General features: G+C 38.4%; 1 protein-coding gene and 1 non-coding gene across 7 annotated transcripts in view; one reads left to right on the top strand and one right to left on the bottom strand.

Annotated features, from left to right (window-relative positions):
• GABRG3 (gamma-aminobutyric acid type A receptor subunit gamma3) overlaps window positions 1-22,606 on the bottom strand; it is a 650,486-nt gene that overhangs the window by 35,039 nt on the left and 592,841 nt on the right. The gene's annotated exons all lie outside the window — the stretch shown is intronic.
• On the top strand, window positions 5,158-5,229 carry TRNAC-ACA (transfer RNA cysteine (anticodon ACA)). The gene has a single exon. It is a non-coding gene; the product is annotated as a tRNA-Cys (tRNA).

Genomic DNA, 22,606 nt, shown 5'->3' with positions numbered 1-22,606 from the left:
GTTGAGATTTATGATGAAATCAAAAGCTTTACAGACAAGTAAAAGTTAAGAGAAATCAGCATCACCAAACCAGTTCTATAACATATGCTAAAGGAACTACTCTAGACAGGAAAGACAAGAAAAGGAAAAGACCTATACAAAATAACCTAAAACAGTTAAGAAAACAGTAATAGGATTATACATTTAAGGTATTGATAATTACCTTAAATGTAACTGGATTAAGTGCACCAACCAAAAGATGTAGACTGGCTGGGCAGATGAAAACATGTGTGTGTGTGCATATCCACTTACCCCATCACTCTACTTAACCCCTCAAACTGTATGTAATTATTTTATATTGTTAGGTTAATCATATTTCCATTATGGCTTGCGCTTGTAATTATCTTTTGATTTTAGTCTGGCTATTGATTGTGAAAACTGATAAATGACTTTTACTATTGTGATTATGCAACTATTAATCACTTACAAATGTGAGAGTTTGACCATAAATAAAGAATGCTGAGCACTGAAGAGTTGATGCTTTCCAACTGTGGTGCTGGAGAAAACTCTTGCGATTCCCTTGGACAGCAAGGAGATCAAACCAGTCAGTTCTGAAGGAAATCAACCCAGAATATTCATCAGAAGGACTGATGCTGAAGCTGAAGCTCCAATACTTGAAAGTGAAAGTGACAGTTGGTCAGTCGTGTCTGACTCTGTGATCCCATGGATTATACAGTCCGTGGAATTCTCCAGGCCAGAACACTGGAGTGGGTAGCCTTTCCCTTCTCCAGTTGGTCTTCCCAACCCAGGGATGGAACTGGAGTCTTCTGCATTGCGGGTGGATTCTTTACCAACTGAGCTATCAGGAAAGCCCTCCAATATTTTGTGGACCTGATAAGCCAACTCATTGGAAAAGACCCTGATTCTGGGAAAGATTGGAGGCAAGAGTAGAGGGGGACAACAGAGGATGAGATAATTGGATGTCACCACTAATTCAATAAACATGAGTTTGAGCAAACTATGGCACATAGTGAAGGATAGTGAAGCCTGGCATGCTGCTGTTCATGGGGTCTCCAAAAGACAGACACGACCTAGTGACTGAAGTAAACCGATCATGATTGGTCATCAGAAAATAATGAAATTTTATATCACTAAACCTACCATTTAATAGAAAAAAACTCGTAAGCACTTTTTAAAATCCAGAAGCACATTAGTATTATCTTGGAAAATTTTGAAATACCCAAATGCCCAGGTATTGTTTTTTCCTCCAAAGGATCTTTGACATTTTAATTTCTCACTTTGATATTGATTTCTCATTCAAATTCTTTCTTATCTGCAATCACCCTCTGTGTTTTTTCAGTCTTTTAACTTTATTGAAGATTTCAATAGCTTAGTCAGAGATCTCCCTTAGAAATTGTCACTTTGCACTTGAAAATATGTGGGTTATTTTTAAATATCATTTCATATTGATTTCTAACATAATTCCACAGTGATAAGAGATTAGACTCTGTATGATTTCAATACCTGTAGACCATGAAATTTTGAGCATTGTTTTATGTCTCTGGATATGTTCCAATATCTCCAGATTTATAGTCTATGAAAACCATTGAGGTTTTTTGTAGAATTGTAGAATTTGTAGAATTTGTATCCCACTGTTGTGTGAAAATTATCTGAATCTGAATCTTAACTAGGTCAAATTTGTTTGACCTTAACAAACAAACAAACAAAATTATGTGAATCTTAACTAGGTCAAAGTGTTTTTCAAGTCTACTGTATCCTTCTAGTTTTCTGTTTATTCATTCTATTAAATTTTAAGAGAATGATATTGAAACTCCAAATAAAAAATTTCTATTTATGTACTTAAAAATAATTATATTATATAGTGGAGCTATATGTAACTTTGTCCTGTATTTTCCAAGTCTACTGTAAGTGTGTTATCATACTTTCATAATTTAAAAAATAAAAAAAAATTTGATGTTAAAGTGAGTTGATGTTTGTTGGTTTAACTAGTACATATATAACTTTAGAGTCGTTTGCACTACATATAACACTTTTATTGTTCCTATTCAAATAAGATCTTATTATCTTTGTTATAAAAATTTTCAGCAAGAAGTATTTGCTATGATGATATTTTGATAAGTAAATTAAATGCAAATGAGGTAAAGTTTTTAGGTGAATTATTTAAGAATATCATGATCTATGATATGTCAACTTAAAATTATCTGCTCCAAATTCTTTTGTAACTTGAAACTTTAGAGTTTTGCTAAAGTTAAACAGAAAAATGTATTGAATTTCTAGCTCATTTCCAAAAAGATAAAATATTGAACCATTAATTACTGACCACAGGCTTCCTTGTGGAGAGAAACTAAAGATATTTGGAACTATTAATAAAATGTTTGATGTCACACTGAGAAATTTTCTGTAAAAATGTACATATGTTTAGAAATTATAAATAGTATCTATATGTTTGCCTGATGCTGAAGTTCCAGTAATTTGGCCACCTTATGTGAACAGCTGACTCACTGGAAAAGACCCTGATGCTGGGAAAGATTGAGGACAAGAGGAGGAGGCAACAGAAGATGAGATAGTTAGACGGCATCACTGACTCAATGGAGTTGAATTTGAGCAAACTCCAGGAGATGGTGAAGAATAGGGAAGCTGGCGTGCTTCAGTTCATGGGGTCACAAAGAGTTGGATATGACTTAGCAACTAAACAACAACAATAATATGTTTGCCAATCTAAAAAATGCTAGTGTAAAAACAGTTCATAATTGCTTACTTTGTAGCTTTCACAAGAAAGTAAGATTTTCAAAGATTAAGAAACCTAAATTATGTAATTAAAACTACTAAAAGTAATAAAAATAAATAAAAATAAAATAATAAGGAACACATCTTAGTATGAGGGAAAAAAAGAGAGAGAGAGAGAGAGATCTAAGAAATGATAATGCATTTTGCTAAAAGAAAGCAATTTTGTCCTAAAGAGATACTAAGAAAAAGCTGGGGGGAGGGGGGGAATGGGGGAAACATAAGGCAAAATCTGAAGTTAAAATAAAAAAGGCATAAAAGATTTATGAAAAAGCAACCTGAAAAAAAGAATTTTATGCATGGTCAGAATTGGCTAAATTTAGAGTATATTTAATTAAGTAAATAAATTTTAGTAATAAAAGTTAGCTGATGCAAAACTAGAGTTTGGTCTTCTCTCACCCTTAAGAGAACAAAGTTTTCTTAGGATATTGATCTGTTTCTGATAGTAGATTGTAAAGTTATTTACCTTTTAGGTAACCTGTTGTAAATTTGTGTATTTGCCTTTGAAATCTTTTACTATCACTTTGGTTAAGTGAAAAGTATTTTTTCACAATGACCTTGATCTTATTTGACCAGTGTCTAAAATTCTCAAACTGCCCCAAGTCAGACTCTAAACGAAGTTCTTTTGACTTCTAACTAACTTCAAGGTGCTTCAGAGGACTCCTGAAACATCTCAAAGGGACATATTAAACTGATTAGGCTTATTTGGCGTGTTAAATTACATGGGAAGCATTATCAAATGAGTGATGATAAGCATTCTCAGGCTATGTTGCAAGGTAAATGTTATTATTATAAATGCTCTAAAAATAATTTGAAGTCCCTAAAATCTAGATATATCCTGTTATAATGTTATGATTCCAATTCTTGTATGTTGCAGAAATAATCAAATTTCTTTGTTAATTTCATTGTTATCAGATCTTTAACCATTCAATTTTAGGTTTTTATCATTTATAGAGTGATTATTTTATTCTGCAGCTTTTACAAAAATGAATATCTTCAAGAAGTTTCACAAAATGATTTTTTGACAAATATAGGTTCCTGATAACTTTTAGATTACACCTCTGAGCTTGATAAGAAATTACAGAACTCTAGTGGAAAACTTGTTGGTTTTATAAACTGGTAATAAAAGATAAATTTCAACAAGAATTAGTTACATAGGATTTAGTGAATTGATGAATATGGCTCAACATATTCATACTTTTTTTGTTCAAAATATTACTGGCTCTTTAGTCTTGTTTTCCACATGTGAGAAAACCTTTCCCTTTAAGCCAGCTATCACACGCAGCAATTTGACAAAGCACAACTTTGTAAACAAAGAGAAAACATTTATCTTTTCTGCTCTACCTCCAGAATTTGGAAACTCTTAGTGAATATTCTTGTTTTTATGGAAATATTATTATATAACATTAATACAAATTTGTTCTCCCCATAAAAAGGACAAAATTGGGAACATTGGTTATATTATCAAGGTTTTGACTGTAAACACATATATGAAAGAAACATCCATAGACTCACATATGACTAGGTGAATTTAAAAAACCAAGGTGGACAATATGCTGCCAAAAATACCTTTGGAAAAATGCCCTGATTCCTGCTTACAGGGTTTCCAACAGCCTTACTACGTGAGTAAGGAAAGCCATTTCCTGGCAGATGCAAGAACCTCAATATTTTGAGGACCTCAAGAAAAGAAGGAGTCACCCAAATCTGAGGGTATTGAAGGGAAAATCTGATCATAAGTCCTTGGCACTGAGAGGCCTTGAGTGGTCTCTTAAATATTCTATCTGAGATTCTTTATGAAAAGTTCCAGGTTTGCCAACTTAAAAGAAATTATCAATTGCTCTTCTTGTTGCTGCTGCTACTGCTAAGTCACTTCAGTCGTGTTCGACTCTGTGCGACCCCATAGACGGCAGCCCACCAGGCTCCCCCATTCCTGGGATTCTCCAGGCAAGAACACTGGAGTGGGTTGCCATTTCCTTCTCCAATGCATGAAAGTGAAAAGTGAAAGTGAAGTCGTTAAGTCATGTCCGACTCATAGCGACCCCATGGACTGCAGCCTACCAGGCTCCTCCGTCCATGGAATTTTCCAGGCGAGAGTACTGGCCTGGGGTGCCATTGTCTTCTCTGGCTCTTCTTGTTACAGTTGTGTAAATAATCAAGCTAAGTTCATTGAAATCAGAGTTGAACGAGCACCAATTCTACACAATCATTATTAGAAAATAGAACAAAAGTCAACTTTCTCAAATCATTATATGAGATCAGATTTACCAATAACAAAAATCAGGAAACTAGGGAGAGAAGAGAAGTTCATTTATCTATTAACTCAGCTGCATAATTTTCTTTAGTTAAATATAGGCTAGACTTATATTTAGGATTTCCCTGGTGGCTCAGACGGTAAAGCGTCTGCCTACAGTGCAGGAGACCTAGGTTCGATCCCTGGGTTGGGAAGATCTCCTGGAGAAGGAAATGGCAGCCCTCTCCAGACCCCTGCTTGGAAAATCCCAATGGACAGAGTAGCCTGGTAGGCTACAGTCCATGGGGTCCCAAAGAGTCGGACATGACTGAGCGACTTCACTTTCAGTTCAGTTCAGTTCAGTCACTCAGTCGTATCCAACTCTTTGTGACCCCATGAATTGCAGCATGCCAGGCCTCCCTGTCCATCACCAACTCCCAGAGTTCACTCAAACTCACGTCCATCGAGTCGGTGATGCCATCCAGCCATCTTATCCTCTGTCGTCCCTTTCTCCTCCTGCCCCCAATCCTTCCCAGCATCAGAGTCTTTTCCAATGAGTCAACTCTTCACATGAGGTGGCCAAAGTACTGGAGTTTCAGCTTTAGCATCATTCCTTCCAAAGAACACCCAGGACTGATCTCCTCTAGAATGGACTGGTTGGATCTCCTTGCAGTCCAAGGGACTCTCAAGAGTCTTCTCCAATACTACAGTTCAAAAGCATCAATTCTTTTGTGCTCAGCTTTCTTCACAGTCCAACTCTCACATCCATACATGACTACTGGAAAAACCATAGCCTTGACTAGATGGACCTTTGTTGGCAAAGTAATGTCTCTGCTTTTTTTTTTTTCTGCTTTTGAATATGGTATCTAGGTTGGTCATAACTTTCCTTTCAAGGAGTAAGCGTCTTTTAATTTCATGGCTGCAGTCACCATCTGCAGTGATTTTGGAGCCCAGAAAAATAAAGCCTGACACTGTTTCCACTGTTTCCCCATCTATTTCCCATGAAGTGATGGGCTTTAGACTTATATTTAACAAGAATTACTGACTCAATGGAGAAGGTGATGGCACCCCACTGCAGTACTCTTGCCTGGAAAATCCCATGGATGGAGGAGCCTGGTAGGCTGCAGTCCATGGGGTCGCTGAGAGTCGGACAGGACTGAGCGACTTCACTTTCACTTTTCACTTTCATGCATTGGAGAAGGAAATGGCAACCCACTCCAGTGTTCTTGCCTGGAGAATCCCAGGGACCAGGGAGCCTGTTGGGAGGCTGTCTATGGGGTCACACAGAGTCGGACACGACTGAAGTGACTTAGCAGCAGCAGTGATTCGAGTTTGTGATTCATCATGCATTTTACATGATGTCCTCTGCATTTAAGTTCAATTTATAGCCTTGTTGTATTCCTTTCCCAATTCTGAACCAGTCAGTTATTTCATTCCTGTTCTAACTGTTGCATCTTGACCTGCATCCAGATATCTCAGGAGACAGGTAAGGTGGTCTGGTACCCCTCATTTCTTTAAGAATTTTCCACAATTTGTTGTGATTCCCATAGTCAAAGGCTTTAGCATACTCAATGAAGCCAAAGTAGGTGTTTTTCTGGAACTCCTTTGCTTTCTCCATGATACAGTGAATGTTGACAATTTGATCTTTGATTTCTCTGCCTTTTATAAACCCAGCTTGTACATCTGGAAGTTCTTTGTTCATGTACTGCTGAAGACTAGTTTGAAGGATTTTAAGCAAAACCTTGCTAGCAGTAGTCTGTGATAATTTCAAGATATATACTATAAAACATAAAGGGAACTGCTAAAACAAATCAAAACATTTTATCTAAAAACTTAGCAGTGAAGATAAAATGGAATCACAAAATATATTCAAGGAGCAGATAAAATAAGAAAAAAAACAGTGAACAAAAACATATTTGGCAAACACAACAGAAGAGTAGGATGATAAATTTAAAACTAAACATGTCAACAATCACACTAAAGGTAAGTGGTTTAAATACACCAATTTGTCAGCTTGGATAAATAAGCAAGACCGAACTACAGGCTGCCTACAAGAAACACTAAATATAAATAAAAATAGGTTAAAAGTAAAAGAAAAATGTATACTATGCTGGTACTGATCAAAGAAAGATCAAGTTACTATATAGCATCAGACAAAGTAGATTTTAAAACAAAAACATATTACTAGAAATAAATAGGCTTATTTAATAAAAAATAACATGTCAGTTCCAAAAAGAAGCAGTCATATTAAATGTGTATGGGCCTAATAAAAGAGCTTTGAAATATAGAAAGTATAAACAAATAGATTTTTTCTAGGAGAAATGGCCAAATCTATAATTATGACCAGGGATTTCAATACTACTCTCTCAATAAATGCTTGAACATGCAGACAGAAAATAAGTAGGTATAAAAGATCTGAACAGTACTACCAACCAGCGTGACCTAATTCACATTTATGTAACACTCCTCTATATGTCAATAGAATATACATACTTTCCAAATATACATAAGCCATTTGCTAAAATGGATTATATTATGAACACTGAGGTGAGTTTGGGGGCTTCCCTGGTAGCTCAGCTGGTAAAGAATCTGCCTGCAATGTAGGAGACTCCAGTTCTGCTCCTGGGTTGGGAAGATCTACTGGTGAAGGGATAGGCTATCCACTCCAGTATTCTTGGGCTTCCCTGGTGGCTTAGATGGTAGAGACTTCATTTGAAATGTGGGAGATATTGGTTCGATCCCTGGGCTAGGAAGATCCCCTGGAGAAGGGAATAGCTGCCCACTCCATAAGGCCTGGAGAATTCCACGGACTGTATAGTCCATGGGTTGCAAAGGGTTGGACACAACAACTTTCACACACATACATAAGGTGAGTTTTAATAAATTTAAATGAGTTCAAGTCATAAAAAGTAAGTTCTATTCTCAAATGAAATTAAATTAAAAGTCAGTAACAGAGAGATTTTGGCCAAGATGGCGGAGTAGAAAGACACTGAATTCATCTTTCACAGACACATCGAATTTATAACTATTTACAGAGCATATATTAGTGAGAAAGACCAGAACCTACCAGGAAAATCTAACAACTAAAAATCTAAAGAAGGAACCACAATGAGACAGATAGGAAGGGTGGATATAGGTGTATACTTAAGATCTACATGCCATATGAGTGATCCTTGAACAGGAGATAATTATAATTGCAGAGGTTCTCCCCAAGAAATCAGGAGTTTGGACACATTAGGTTCCCAAGTCCAAGGTTTCCTCATTGAGGAAAAAAGAGGCCTTGGAATGATTGCAGTTGATAGCCAACAGGTCTTATTTTGGGGAGACAAAGATAGTAGCGAGAAATAGAGTCTCCCCTCTTAAAGGGCACACAGAAAACCTCCCAAAGACCCAGGACAGAAGTAGTTATTTGAAAGGCGTCTGGGTCAGGCTCACTTGCTCATCTTGGAAAACCTCCTGGTAATGTGAGAGAAGGCAACTGGAACTCACTCTGGGGACATAGACACTGATGACAGCCATTCTGGAGCTTATTCTACCATAGAGACACTAATGCTGGATCTTCCCTCTAGGTCATTAGCCTCAGTACCCAGCCTCACTCCTGCCCACCGGCCTGTCAGCAGTACTACTGGAATGCCTCAGGCCAATGAATAGCTTGACAGGGACACAGGCCCACTCACCAGTAGGCTGGTGGCCTTAAGACCCCCTGAGCCCATATAGCCTAGGAACTTTCCCAACAAAACTGTGTTGGCACTAGAAACAGAAATTCCAGGGCCCTGCAGATAGACATTCTGCACCTACCATCATTTCCACCTACCATCAGCTTTTTCCAGCCATGGGACCCACTGGGTCCTGGCTCTACCAATAAGCAGTACCAGATCTGAGACTCCTTGGGCTCCTAGGCCAGCCACTCTGGGATATGGCCCCATGCACCAGCAGGCCAGAATGAGCTTTGGGATACCACAGAACCCATAGCCAGCCACATGGCCACATCCAGGACTGGCCACATCCACAGGCAGGCGGACACTAGATCTGGGAATCCCAAACCACACACTCTATAATCTGCCTTTGACTATGATTGAGCCAGCACTAACTCCAAGACTTCCCAGTTTTTGAAGCCAGCAGCCTCATGACGTGGCCCTGACAGCTCTTGGACAGCTGTCTCTGAACAAGATAGGGCCTGGTAATCAAACCAAGCAGGGGTCAGCTAGGCCTACCAATCTTCCCACAGTAGTCAGCACAATAAAACAAAAGGATGCACACAGACAACATATATAATAACGCCTAGATCACATACTTCAGGTGACCAGAGGGGACCTCTCCCAAAAAAGGCCACTACTCAAAGGTCAGAAAATATGACTAACTTACCACATATAAGGAAATAAAAACAGCAAATTAGGAAAAAGTAAGTGACAAATAAATATGTTCCAAATGAAGGAATAAGATAAAAAACTAGAAGAATTAAGTGAAGTGGAGATAGGTAATCTACCCAGTAAAGAGAAAGAGTTCAAGGTAGTAATCACAAACATTCTCAAATAAATCAAGAGAATATTGAATGAACAGAGTAAGACGTTAGATATTTTTAGAAAAAGTTAGAAAATATAAAGAATAACCAGAGATGAATATAATAATAAATGAAAACACCCTAGAAAGAATTAATAATAGATTAGATGATGCTGAGAAACAAGTCAGGGAGCTGGAAGATAGAGTAGTATAAATAATGTAAGCTTAACAGAAAAAAAAGAAAAAAAATGAAAAGAAATTAGGATAGTTTAAGAGACCTCTGAGATGACATTGAGCACTAACATTCACATCATAGGGGTCCCAGAAGGAGAAGAGAGAGAGATCATATTTGAAGACATAAGAGCTGAAAATTTCCACAACCTGGGACAGGAAACAGATATCTAGGACCAGTAGCATAGTGAGTTCCAAATGGGATCAACTCAAAGAGGACCATGCCAAGACACATTGTAATTAAAATGGCAAAAGTGAATGATGGAGAAAATTAAAAGGAATAGAGGAAAAGCAACAAGTTATGTAAAAGGGAGCTCCCATAAGGCTATTAGCTGACTTTTAAGCAAAATTGTTCACCAAAAAGAAGAAGCATGTTATATTTTAAGTGATGAAAGGAGAAAACTACAAAGCTACAAAAGAATTATGCTCCATCGAGTAAGGCTTTCATTCAAATTTGATGGAGAGATTGTAAGTATTACAGAGAATAAAAAGCTAAGAATCCAGCACCACCAAAACAGCTTTATAAGAAATGTTACAGGGCATTCTATAAGCAAAAAACAAACAGTGAGAAATATGAAGGCAAATATAAAGTAGTTAAATCACCCATATATAAAGCTATTAGAAAGGTTAAGAGACAAGCATAGTAAAATCCTTTATACTCACAATTAATATGTAAAATATTATGATAAAAAAGTAATTGGGGGGTAGAATAAAAATTCAACGTTGTTACAATTCATTCAAACTTAAGATATGAACGTCTTAAAATAATCATGCTTATATACAGATTGCTGTATATAAGCCTCATAGTAATCATGAATCAGAAATTAATAACAGATTCACAGAGAAAAGAGAGAAAAAATTCAAACATAAAGCTAAAGACACTAAAGGGACCAGAGCAAAAGAAGAATAAAAGAGTGAAAAAATTACCCCCAAATCCCCAAACAATGGAAAAAATGGCAATAAATATACACCTACCAATAATTAAAGTGTAAACATTAAATACTCCAATCAAAAGACATAGAATAACTGAACAAATACAAATGCAAAACCTTTATATGTGCTGCCTACAAGAAAATCACTGCAGATCTATTAATAAAGAAACAAAGTAAAGGGATGGAAAAAACACTCCATGTAAATGCAAATTAAAGAAAGTTGGAGTAGCAACACTTTTATCACACAAAGTATACACTAAAACAAAGACTGTCACAAGAGACAAAGAAGAGCATTGAGATCAACACAAGGGATCAATCCAAGAAGAAGATGTAACAGTTTTAAGTATATATTCACCTAACGTGCTTAATCACTCAGTCATTTCCAACTTTTTGCGACTGATTGGACTGTAGCCTGTCAGGCTCCTGTGTCCATGGGATGCTTCAGGTAAGAATACTGGAGTGGGTTGCCATTTCCTCCTCATAGGCCAACCTAAATATATGATGCAAATATTAACAGACATAAAGGAAGACGTTAACAGTAACACATAAGAGTAGCAGAATAAACGAAAAAGAATGCAAAAAATTGAGGATAGTCTCAGAGACCTCTGTGACAATATTAAATGCACCAACTTTTGGATTTTATGGGTCCCAGAAGGAGAAGAATAAAAGAAAAAGTCTGAGAAAATTTTTGAAGAGATTATAGCCAAAAATTTCCTTAATATGGGAAAGGAAATAGTTAATCAAGTGGAAGAAGCACAGAGAGTCCCATACATGTTAAATCAAGGAAAACACAGAAAAACATACAATCAGACTAACAAAGATTAAACATAAAGAGAGAATATTAAAAGCAACAAGTAACATACAGGAAACCCCATACAATTAACAGCTGATCTTTCAGCAGAAACTGCAGGCTAGAAGGGAATGGCAGGATATATTTAAAGTACTGAAAGAAAGAAAATCTACAACCAAATAATCTACTTGGCAAGGATCTCATTCAAATTAGATGCAGAAATAAAAAGCTTAACAAACGAAAGTTAAGAGGATTTAGCACCACCAAACCAGCTTTAAAACAAATATCAAAGGGACTTCTATAGGCAGGAAATACAAGAGGAGGAAAAGAACCACAAAAACAAACCTATAGCAATGAGTTCAGTTCAGTTCAATTCAGTTCAGTCGCTCAGTCGTGTCTGACTCTTTGCAACCCCATGAATCGTAGCACGCCAGGCCTCCCTGTCCATCACCAACTCCCGGAGTTCACTCAGACTCACATCCATCGAGTCAGTGATGCCATCCAGCCATCTCATCCTCTTTTGTCCCCTTCTCCTCCTGCCCCCAATCCCTCCCAGCATCAGAGTCTTTTCCAATGAGTCAACTCTTCCAATGAGATGGCCAAAGTATTGGAGTTTCAGCTTTAGCATCATTCCTTCCAAAGAAATCCCAGGGCTGATCTCCTTCAGAATGGACTGGTTGGATCTCCTTGCAGTCCAAGGGACTCTCAAGAGTCTTCTTCAACTCCACACTTCAAAAGCATCAATTCTTCAGCGCTCAGCCTTCTTCACAGTCCAACTCTCACATCCATACATGACCACAGGAAAAACCATAGCCTTGACTAGACGGACCTTTGTTGGTGATGTCTCTGCTTTTGAATCTGCTATCTAGGTTGGTCATAACTTTCCTTCCAAAGAGTAAGCGTCTTTTAATTTCATGGCTGCAGTCACCATCTGCAGTGATTTTGGAGCCCCCCAAAATAAAGCCTGACACTGTTTCCACTGTTTCCCCATCTATTTCCCATAAAGTGATGGGACAAGATGCCATGATCTTCGTTTTCTGAATGTTGAGCTTTAAGTCAACTTTTTCACTCTCATCTTTCACTTTCATCAAGAGGCTTTTTAGTTCCTCTTCACTTTCTGCCGTAAGGGTGGTGTCATCTGCATATCTGAGGTTATTGATATTTCTCCCAGAAATTTTGATTCCAGCTTGTGTTTCTTCCAGTCCAGCGTTTCTCATGATGTACCTCATGATGTACTTATTCTGCATAGAAGTTAAATAAGCAGCGTGACAATATGCAGCCTTGACATACTCCTTTTCCTATTTGGAACAAGTCTGTTGTTCCATGTCCAGTTCTAACTGTTGCTTCCTGACTTGCATACAGATTTCTCAAGAGACAGGTCAGGTGGTCTGGTATTCCCATCTCTTTCAGAATTTTCCACAGTTTATTGGGATCCACACAGTCAAAGGCTTTGGCATAGTCAATAAAGCAGAAATAGATGTTTTTCTGGAACTCTCTTGCTTTTTCCATGATCCAGCGGATGTTGGCAATTTGATCTCTGGTTCCTCTGCCTTTTCTAAAACCAGCTTGAACATCAGAAAGTTCACGGTTCACGTATTGCTGAAGACTGGCTTAGAGAATTTTGAGTGTTACTTTACTAGCATGTGAGATGAGTGCAATTGTGCGGTAGTTTGAGAATTCTTTGGCATTGCCTTTCTTTGGGATTGGAATGAAAACTGACCTTTTCCAGTCCTGTGGACACTGCTGAGTTCTCCAAATTTGCTGGCATATTGAGTGCAGCACTTTCACAGCATCATATCTCAGGATTTGGAATAGCTCAACTGGAATTCCATCAATAGCTCAACTGGAACTCCACTAGCTTTGTTCGTAGTGATGCTTTCTAAGGCCCACTTGACTTCACATTCCAGAATGTCTGGCTCTAGGTCAGTGATCACACCATCATGATTATCTGGGTCGTGAAGGTCTTATTTGTACAGTTCTTCTGTGTATTCTTGCCACCTCTTCTTAATATCTTCTCCTTCTGTTAGGTCCATACCATTTCTGTCCTTTATCAAGCCCATCTTTGCATGAAATGTTCCCTTGGTATCTCTAATTTTCTTGAAGAGATCCCTAGTCTTTCCCATTCTATTGTTTTCCTCTATTTCTTTGCAATGATCGCCGAGGAAGGCTTTTATCTCTTCTTGCTATTCTTTGGAACTCTGCATTCAGATGCTTATATCTTTCCTTTTCTCCTTTGCTTTTCACTTCTCTTCTTTTCACAGCTATTTGTAAGGCCTCCCCAGACAGCCATTTTGCTTTTTTGCATTTCTTTTCCATGGAGATCGTCTTGATCCCTGTCTCATGTACAATGTCATGAACCTCAGTCCATAGTTCATCAGGCACTCTATCTATCAGACCTAAGCCCTTAAATCTACTTCTCACTTCCACTGTATATTCATAAGGGATTTGATTTAGGTCATACCTGAATGGTCTAGTGGTTTTCCCTACTTTCTTCAATTTAAGTCTGAATTTCGTAATAAGGAGTTCATGGTCTGAGCCACAGTCAGCTCCAGGTCTTGTTTTTGTTGACTGTATAGAGCTTCTCCATCTTTGGCTGCAAAGAATATAATCAATCTGATTTTGGTGTTGACCATCTGGTGATGTCCATGTGCAGAGTCTTCTCTTGTGTTGTTGGAAGAGGGTGTTTGCTATGACCAGTGCATTTTCTTGGCAAAGCTCTATTAGTCTTTGCCTTTCTTCATTCCGTGTTCCAAGGCCAAATTTGCCTGTTACTCCAGGTGTTTCTTGACTTCCTACATTTGCATTCCAGTCCCCTATAATGAAAAGGACATCTTTTTTGGGTGTTAGTTCTAAAAAGTCTTGTAGGTCTTCATAGAACCGTTCAACTTCAGCTTCTTAAGCATTACTGGTTTGGGCATAGACTTGAATTACTGTGATATTGAATGGTTTGCCTTGGAAATGAACAGAGATCATTCTGTCATTTTTGAGATTGCATCCAAGTACTGCATTTCAGACTCTTTTGTTGACCATGATGGCTACTCCATTTCTTCTGAAGGATTCCTACCCGCAGTAGTAGATATAATGGTCATCTGAGTTAAATTCCCCCATTCCAGTCCATTGTAATTTGCTGATTCCTAGAATGTAGACGTTGACTCTTGCCATCTCTTGTTTGACCACTTCCAATTTGCCTTGATTCATGGACCTGACATTCCAGGTTCCTATGCAATATTGCTCTTTACAGCATCGGACCCTGCTTCTATCACCAGGCACACCCACAGCTGGGTATTCTTTTTGCTTTGGCTCCATCCCATGATTCTTTCTGGAGTTATTTCTCCACTGATGTCCAGTAGCATATTGGGCACCTACTGACCTGGGGAGTTCCTTTTTCAGTATCCTATCATTTTGCCTTTTCAGAAAATGCAAATAGGAGGCGGTCCTAAGATGGTGGAGGAATAGGAGTGGGAGAAAACTTTCTACCTCACAAATTCATCAAAAGAACATTTGAACCCTGAGTAAATTCCACAAAACAACTTCTGAATGCCGACAGAGGACATCAGGCACCCAGAAAAAAAGCCCATTGTCTTCGAAAGGAGGTAAGAAAAAATATAAAAGACAAAAAGAGAGACAAAAGAGGTAGGGACAGAGCTCCATCCTGGGAAGGGAGTCTTAAAAAAGAGGTTTCCAAACACCAGGAGACACTCTCACTGCCAAGTCTGTGGCGAGCCTTGGAACCACAGAGGGCAACATAATGGGGAGGAAAAATAAGTGAATAATTAAAACCCACAGATTACGTGCCCAACGGTAACTCCCCCAGTGGAGAAGCAGCGCAGACGCCTGCATTCACCACTAGCAAGTGGGGGCTGGGCAGGAAGGCGCGGGCTGCATTGCTTAGAGTAAGGATGGGGCCTGAATGCCCCGAGGGCAATCTGAGGGAACTAACTTGTGCTAGCAAACCAGATTGTGGGATAGCTACCACGTGAAAAGCCTTAACGTAAGACACTGCAAGGCCCACTCACAGAACAAAGGACTGACTAGAGCTACGTGAAAAGCCCTAACCTAAGATACCATCAGGCCCGCTCATAGAACAAAGGACTGAGCGGAGCTAGCTAGCTGCAGACCATCCCCCTCTGGTGACAGGCAGCCAGAGCTGGAAGGGGGCAATCGTGGCCCCCGAGAGGCATTATCTACCAAACTGCAACCAGGCTTCATTGCTAACTAAGTCTTCTTGGGATTCTGGATGGTCAACATCCACCTGAGAAGGTGCACCAGTTGTACACCCAGAAAACTAAGTAGCAGGGACAAGGGAAGTGATAAGTCTTCAGTACTCATTTTTACTTTAGAGCGAGATTACTGGCTTGGCTGCTCTCTCCCCCTTTAGACTCTCCTTTTTCTCCACCAGATCTCCTCTATCTCCTCCCTCCCCCTTCTCCTCTCTACCCAACTCTGTGAATCTCTTTGTGTGTTCCGGACGGTGGAGAACACTTAGGGAATGGATTACTGGCTGGATCTCTCTCCTTTTGATTCCCCCCTTTATCCTCCTGGCCACCTCTGTCTCCTTCCTTCCTCTTCTCTTCTCTGTGTAACTCCGTGAACATCTCAGAGCAGTCCAGACTGTGGAGCGTACATAAGGAAGTGATTACTGGCTAGCTTGCTCCCTCCTCTTTTGATTCTACCTCATCTCATCTGGGTCACCTCTATCTCCCTCCTCCCTCTTCTCTTCTCCATGTAACTCTGTGAACCTCTATGGGTGTTCATCACTGTGGAGAAGCTTTTCATCTTTAACCTAGATGTTTTATCAACAGTGCTGTATAGATGGAGAATTCTTGAGGCTACTGTAAAAATAAGACTGAAAACCAGAAACAGGAGGCTTAAGTCCAAATCCTGAGAACACCAGAGAACTTCTGACTCCAGGGAACATTAATCGACAGGAGCTCATCAAACGCCTCCATACCTACACTGAAACCAAGCACCACACAAGGGCCAACAAGTTCCAAAGCGAGACATACCATGCAAATTCTCCAGCTACACAGGAACACAGCCCTGAGCTTCATTATACAGGCTGCCCAAGGTCACTCCAAACACAGTGACATCTCATAACCCATTACTGGACACTTCAGTGCACTCCAGAGAGAAGAAATCCAGCTCCATCCACCAGAACACTGACACAAGCTTCCCTAACCAGGAAACCTTGACAAGCCACCCATACAACCCCACCCACAGCGAGGAAACTCCACAATAAAGAGAACTCCACAAACTGCCAGAATACAGAAAGGCCACCACAAACACACCAATATAAATAAGATGAAGAGACAGAGGAATACCCAGCAGGTAAAGGAACAGGATAAATGCCCACCAAACAAAACAAAAGAGGAAGAGATAGGGAATCTACCTGATAAAGAATTCTGAATAATGATAGTGAAAATGATCCAAAATCTTGAAATCAAAATGGAATGACAGATAAATAGCCTGGAGACAAGGATTGAAAAGATGCAAGAAAGGTTTAACAAGGACCTAGAAAAAAGAAAAAAGAGTCAATATATAATGAATAATGCAATAAATGAAATAAAAAACACTCTTGAGGCAACAAATAGTAGAATAAGAGAGGCAGAAGATAGGATTAGTGAAATAGAAGATAGAATGGTAGAAATAAATGAATCAGAGAAGAAAAAAGAAAAATGAATCAAAAGAAACGAGGGCAATCTCACAGACCTCTGGGACAATGTTAAATGCCCCAACATTCGAATCATAGGAGTCCCAGTAGAAGAAGACAAAAAGAAAGACCACGAGAAAATACTTGAGGAGATAATAATTGAAAATTTCCTTAAAATAAGGAAGGAAATAATCACTCAAGTCCAAGAAATCCAGAGAGTCCCAGACAGGATAAGCCCAAGGTGAAACACCCCAAGACACATATTAATCAAATTAACAAAGATCAAACAAAAAGAACAAATATTAAAAGCAGCAAGGGGAAAACAACAAATAACACACAAGGGGATTCCCATAAGGATAACAACTGATCTTTCAATAGAAAGTCTTCAGGCCAGGAGTGAATGGCAGGACATACTTAAAGTGATGAAAGAAAATAACCTACAGCCCAGATTACTGTACTCAGCAAGGATCTCATTCAAATATGAAGGAGAAATCAAAAGCTTTACAGACAAGCAAAAGCTGAGAGAATCACCACCACCAAACCAGCTCTCCAACAAATGCTAAAGGATCTTCTCTAGACAGGAAACAAAAAGGGTGTATAAACTTGAACCCAAAACAATAAAGTAAATGGTAACGGGATCATACTTATCAATAATTACCTTAAATGTAAATGGGTTGAATGCCCTAACCAAAAGACAAAGAATGGCTGAATGGATACAAAAACAAGACCCCTATATATGTTGGATACAAAAACAAGACCCCTATATATGTTGTCTACAAGAGACCCACCTCAAAACAAGGGACACAGACAGACTGAAAGTGAAGGGATGGAAAAAGATATTCCACGCAAATAGAGACCAAAAGAAAGCAGGAGTAGCAATACTCATAACAGATTTAATAGACTTTAAAACAAAGGCTGTGAAAAGAGACAAAGAAGGACACTACATAATGGTCAAAGGATCAATCCAAGAAGAAGATATAACAATTATAAATATATATGCACCCAACATAGGGGCACCTCAATATGTAAGACAAATGCTAAGAAGTATGAAAGGGGAAATTAACAATAACACAATAATAGTGGGAGACTTTAATACCCCACTTACACCTATGGATAGATCAGCTAAACATTAAATTAACAAGAAAACATAAACTTTAAATGATACAATAGACCAGTTAGACCTAATTGATATCTATAGGACATTTTACCCCAAAACAATGAATTTCACCTTTTTCTCAAGTGCACACAGAACCTTCTCCAGGATAGATCACATCCTGGGCCATAAATTTAGCTTAGGTAAATTCAAAAAAATCGAAAACATTCCAAGCATCTTTTCTGACTGCAATGGAGTAAGATTAGATCTCAATTACAGGATAAAAACTATTAAAAATGGCAACATATGGAGGCTGAACAACATGCTGCTGAATAACCAAAAAATCACAGAAGAAATAAATAAAGAAATCAAAATATGCATAGGAACGAATGAAAATGAAAACACGATGATCCAAAACCTGTGGGACACTGTAAACGCAGTGGTAAGGGGAAGGTTCATAGCAATATAGGCATACCTCAAGAAACAAGAAAAAAAGTCAAATAAATAACCTAACTCTACACCTAAAGCAACTAGAAAAGGAAGAAATGAAGAACCCCAGGGTTAGTATAAGGAAAGAAATCTTAAAAATTAGGGCAGAAATAAATGCAAAAGAAACAAAGGAGACCATAGCAAAAATCTACAAAGCCAAAAGCTGGTTCTTTGAAAGGATGAATAAAATTGACAAACCATTAGCCAGACTCATCAAGAAACAAAGGGAGAAAAATCTAATCAATAAAATTAGAAATGAAAATGGAGAGATCACAACAGACAACACAGAAATACAAAGGATCATAAGAGACTACTATCAGCAATTATATGCCAATAAAATGGACAATGTGGAAGAAATGGACATTTTCTTAGAAAGGTATAACTTTCCAAAACTGAACCAGGAAGAAATAGAAAATCTTAACAGACCCATCACAAGCATGGAAATTGAAACAGTAATCAGTAATCTTCCAGCAAACAAAAGCCCAGGTCCAGACAGCTTCACAGGTGAATTCTACCAAAAATTTAGAGAAGAGTTAACACCTATCTTACTCAAACTCTTCCAGAAAATTGCAGAGGAAAGTAAACTTCCAAACTCATTCTATGAGGCCACCATCACCCTAATACCAAAACCTGACAAAGATGCTACAAAAAAAGAAAACTATAGGCCAATATCACTGATGAACATAGATGCAAAAATCCTTAAGAAAATTCTATGAGTCATAATCCAACAACACATTAAAAAGATCATACACCATGACCAAGTGGGCTTTATCCCAGGGATGCAAGGATTCTTCAATATCCACAAATCAATCAATGTAATACACCACATTAACAAATTGAAAAATAAAAGCCATATGAGTATCTCAATAGATGCAGAGAAAGCCTTTGACAAAATTCAACATCCATTTATGATAAACACTCTCCAGAAAGCAGGAATAGAAGGAACATACCTCAACATAATAAAAGCTATATATGACAAACCCAAAGCAAGCATTATCCTCAATGGTGAAAAACTGAAAGCATTTCCCCTAAAGTAAGGAACAAGACAAGGGTGCCCACTCTCACCACTACTATTCAACATAGTTTTGGAATTTTGGCCACAGCAATCAGAGAAGAAAAGGAAATTAAAGGAATCCAAATTGGAAAAGAAGAATTAAAACTCTCACTGTTTGCAGATGACATGATCCTCTACATAGAAAACTCTAAAGACTCCACCAGAAAATTACTAGAACTAATCAATTAATATAGTAAAGTTGCAGGATATAAAATCAACACATAGAAATCCCTTGCATTCCTATACACTAATACTGAGAAAATAGAGAAATTAAGGAAACAATTCCATTCACCATTGCAACGAAAAGAATAAAATACTTAGGAATATATCAACCTAAAGAAACTAAAGACCTATATATAGAAAACTATAAAACACTGGTGAAAGAAATCAAAGAGGACACTAATAAATGGAGAAATATACCATATTCATGGATTGGAAGAATCAATATATTGAAAATGAGTATACTACCCACAGCAATCTATAGATTCAATGCGATCCCTATGAAGCTACCAATGGTATTTTTCACAGAGCTAGAACAAATAATTTCACAATTTGTATGGAAATACAAAAAACCTCGAATAGCCAAATCAATCTTGAGAAAGAAGAATGGAACTGGAGGAATCAACCTGCCTGACTTCAGGCTCTACTACAAAGCCACAGTCATCAAGACAGTATGGTACTGGCACAAAGACAGAAATATAGATCAATGGAACAAAATAGAAAGCCCAGAGATAAATCCATGCACCTCAGTTCAGTTAGTTCAGTCGCTCAGTCGTGTCCAACTCTTTGCAACCCCATGAATTGCAGCACGCCAGGCCTCCCCATCCATCACCAGTTCCCAGAGTTCACTCAAACTCATGTCTATCGAGTCGGGATGCCATCCAGCCATCTCATCCTCTGTCGTCCCCTTCTCCTCCTGCCCTTAATCTTTCCCAGCATCAGAGTCTTTTCCAATGAGTCAACTTTCTGCATGAAGTGGCCAAAGTACAGGAGTTTCAGCTTTAGCATCATTCCTTCCAAAGAAATCCCAGGGATGATCTTCAGAATGGACTGGCTGGATCTCCTTGCAGTCCAAGGGACTCTCAAGAGTCTTCTACAATACCACAGTTCAAAACAATTAATTCGGTGCTCAGCTTTCTTCACAGTCCAACTTTCACATCCATACATGACCACTGTAAAAATCATAACCTTGACTAGTGGACCTTTGTTGGCAAAGTAATGTCTCTGCTTTTGAATATGCTATCTAGGTTGGTCATAACTTTCCTTCCAAGGAGTAAGCGTCTTTTAATTTCATGGCTGCAATCACCATCTGCACTGATTTTGAACCCCCCAAAATAAAGTCTGACACTATTTCCACTGTTTCCCAATCTATTTTCCATGAAGTGATGGGACCAGATGCCATGATCTTGGTTTTTTGAATGTTGAGCTTTAAGCCAACATTTTCACTCTCCACTTTCACTTTATCAAGAGGCTTTTTAGTTCCTTTTCACTTTCTGCCATAAGGGTGGTGTCATCTGCATATCTGAGGTGATTGATATTTCTCCCAGCAATCTTGATTCCAGCTTCTGCTTCTTCCCACCCAGCGTTTCTCATGATGTACTCTGAGTAGAAGTTAAATAAGCAGGGTGACAATATACAGCCTTGACGTACTCCTTTTCCTATTTGGAACCAGTCTGTTGTTCCATGTCCAGTTCTAACTGTTGCTTCCTGATCTGCATATAGGTTTCTCAAAGTATTCCCATCTGTTTCAGAATTTTCCACAGTTTATTGTGATCTACACAGTCAAAGGTTTTGGCGTTGTCAATAAAGCAGAAATAGATGTTTTTCTGGAACTCTCTTGCTTTTTGATGATCCAGCAGATGTTGGCAATTTGATCTCTGGTTCCTCTGCCTTTTGTAAAACCACCTTGAACGTCTGGAAGTTCACTCATCTATGGACACCTTATCTTTGACAAAGGAGGCAAGAATATACAGTGGAGAAAAGACAATCTCTTTAACAAGTGGTGCTGGGAAAACTGGTCAACCACTTGTAAAGAATGAAACTAGAACACTTTCTAACACCATACACAAAAATAAACTCAAAATGGATTAAAAATCTAAATGTAAGACCAGAAGCTATAAAACTCCTAGAGGAGAACATAGGCAAAACACTCTCCGACATACATCACAGCAGGATCCTCTATGACCCACCTACCAGAATATTGGATATAAAAGCAAAAATAAACAAATGGGACCTAATTAAAATTAAAAGCTTCTGTACAACAAAGGAAACTATAAGCAAGCTGAAAAGACAGCCTTCAGAATGGGATAAAATAGTAGCAAGTGAAGCAACTGACAAAGAATTAATCTCAAAAATATACAAGCAACTCCTCCAGCTCAATTCCATAAAAATAAACGACCCAATCAAAAAATGGGCCAAAGAACTAAACAGACATTTCTTCAAAGAAGACATACAGAAGGCTAACAAACACATGAAAAGATGCTCAACATCACTCATTATCAGAAAAATGCAAATCAAGACCACAATGAGGTACCATTTCATGCCAGTCAGAATGGCTGCTATCCAAAAGTCTACAAGAAATAAATGCTGGAGAGGGTGTGGAGAAAAGGGAACCCTCTTACACTGTTGGTGGGAATGCAAATTAGTACAGCCACTATAGAGAACAGTGTGGAGATTCCTTCAAAAACTGGAAATAGAACTGCCATGTGACCCAGCAATCCCACTGCTGTGCATACACACTGAGGAAACCAGAATTGAAAGAGACAACTGTACCCTAATGTTCATTGCAGCACTGTTTATAATAGCCAAGATATGGAAGTCACCTAGATGTCCATCAGCAGATGAATGGATAAG

The sequence above is a fragment of the Bubalus kerabau genome, chromosome 19, assembly GCF_029407905.1.
Source record: "Bubalus kerabau isolate K-KA32 ecotype Philippines breed swamp buffalo chromosome 19, PCC_UOA_SB_1v2, whole genome shotgun sequence".
Classification (NCBI taxonomy): Eukaryota; Metazoa; Chordata; class Mammalia; order Artiodactyla; family Bovidae; genus Bubalus; species Bubalus kerabau.
Note: the sequence above shows the minus strand (reverse complement) of the source record. Positions and strands in the feature narration are given on the sequence as shown.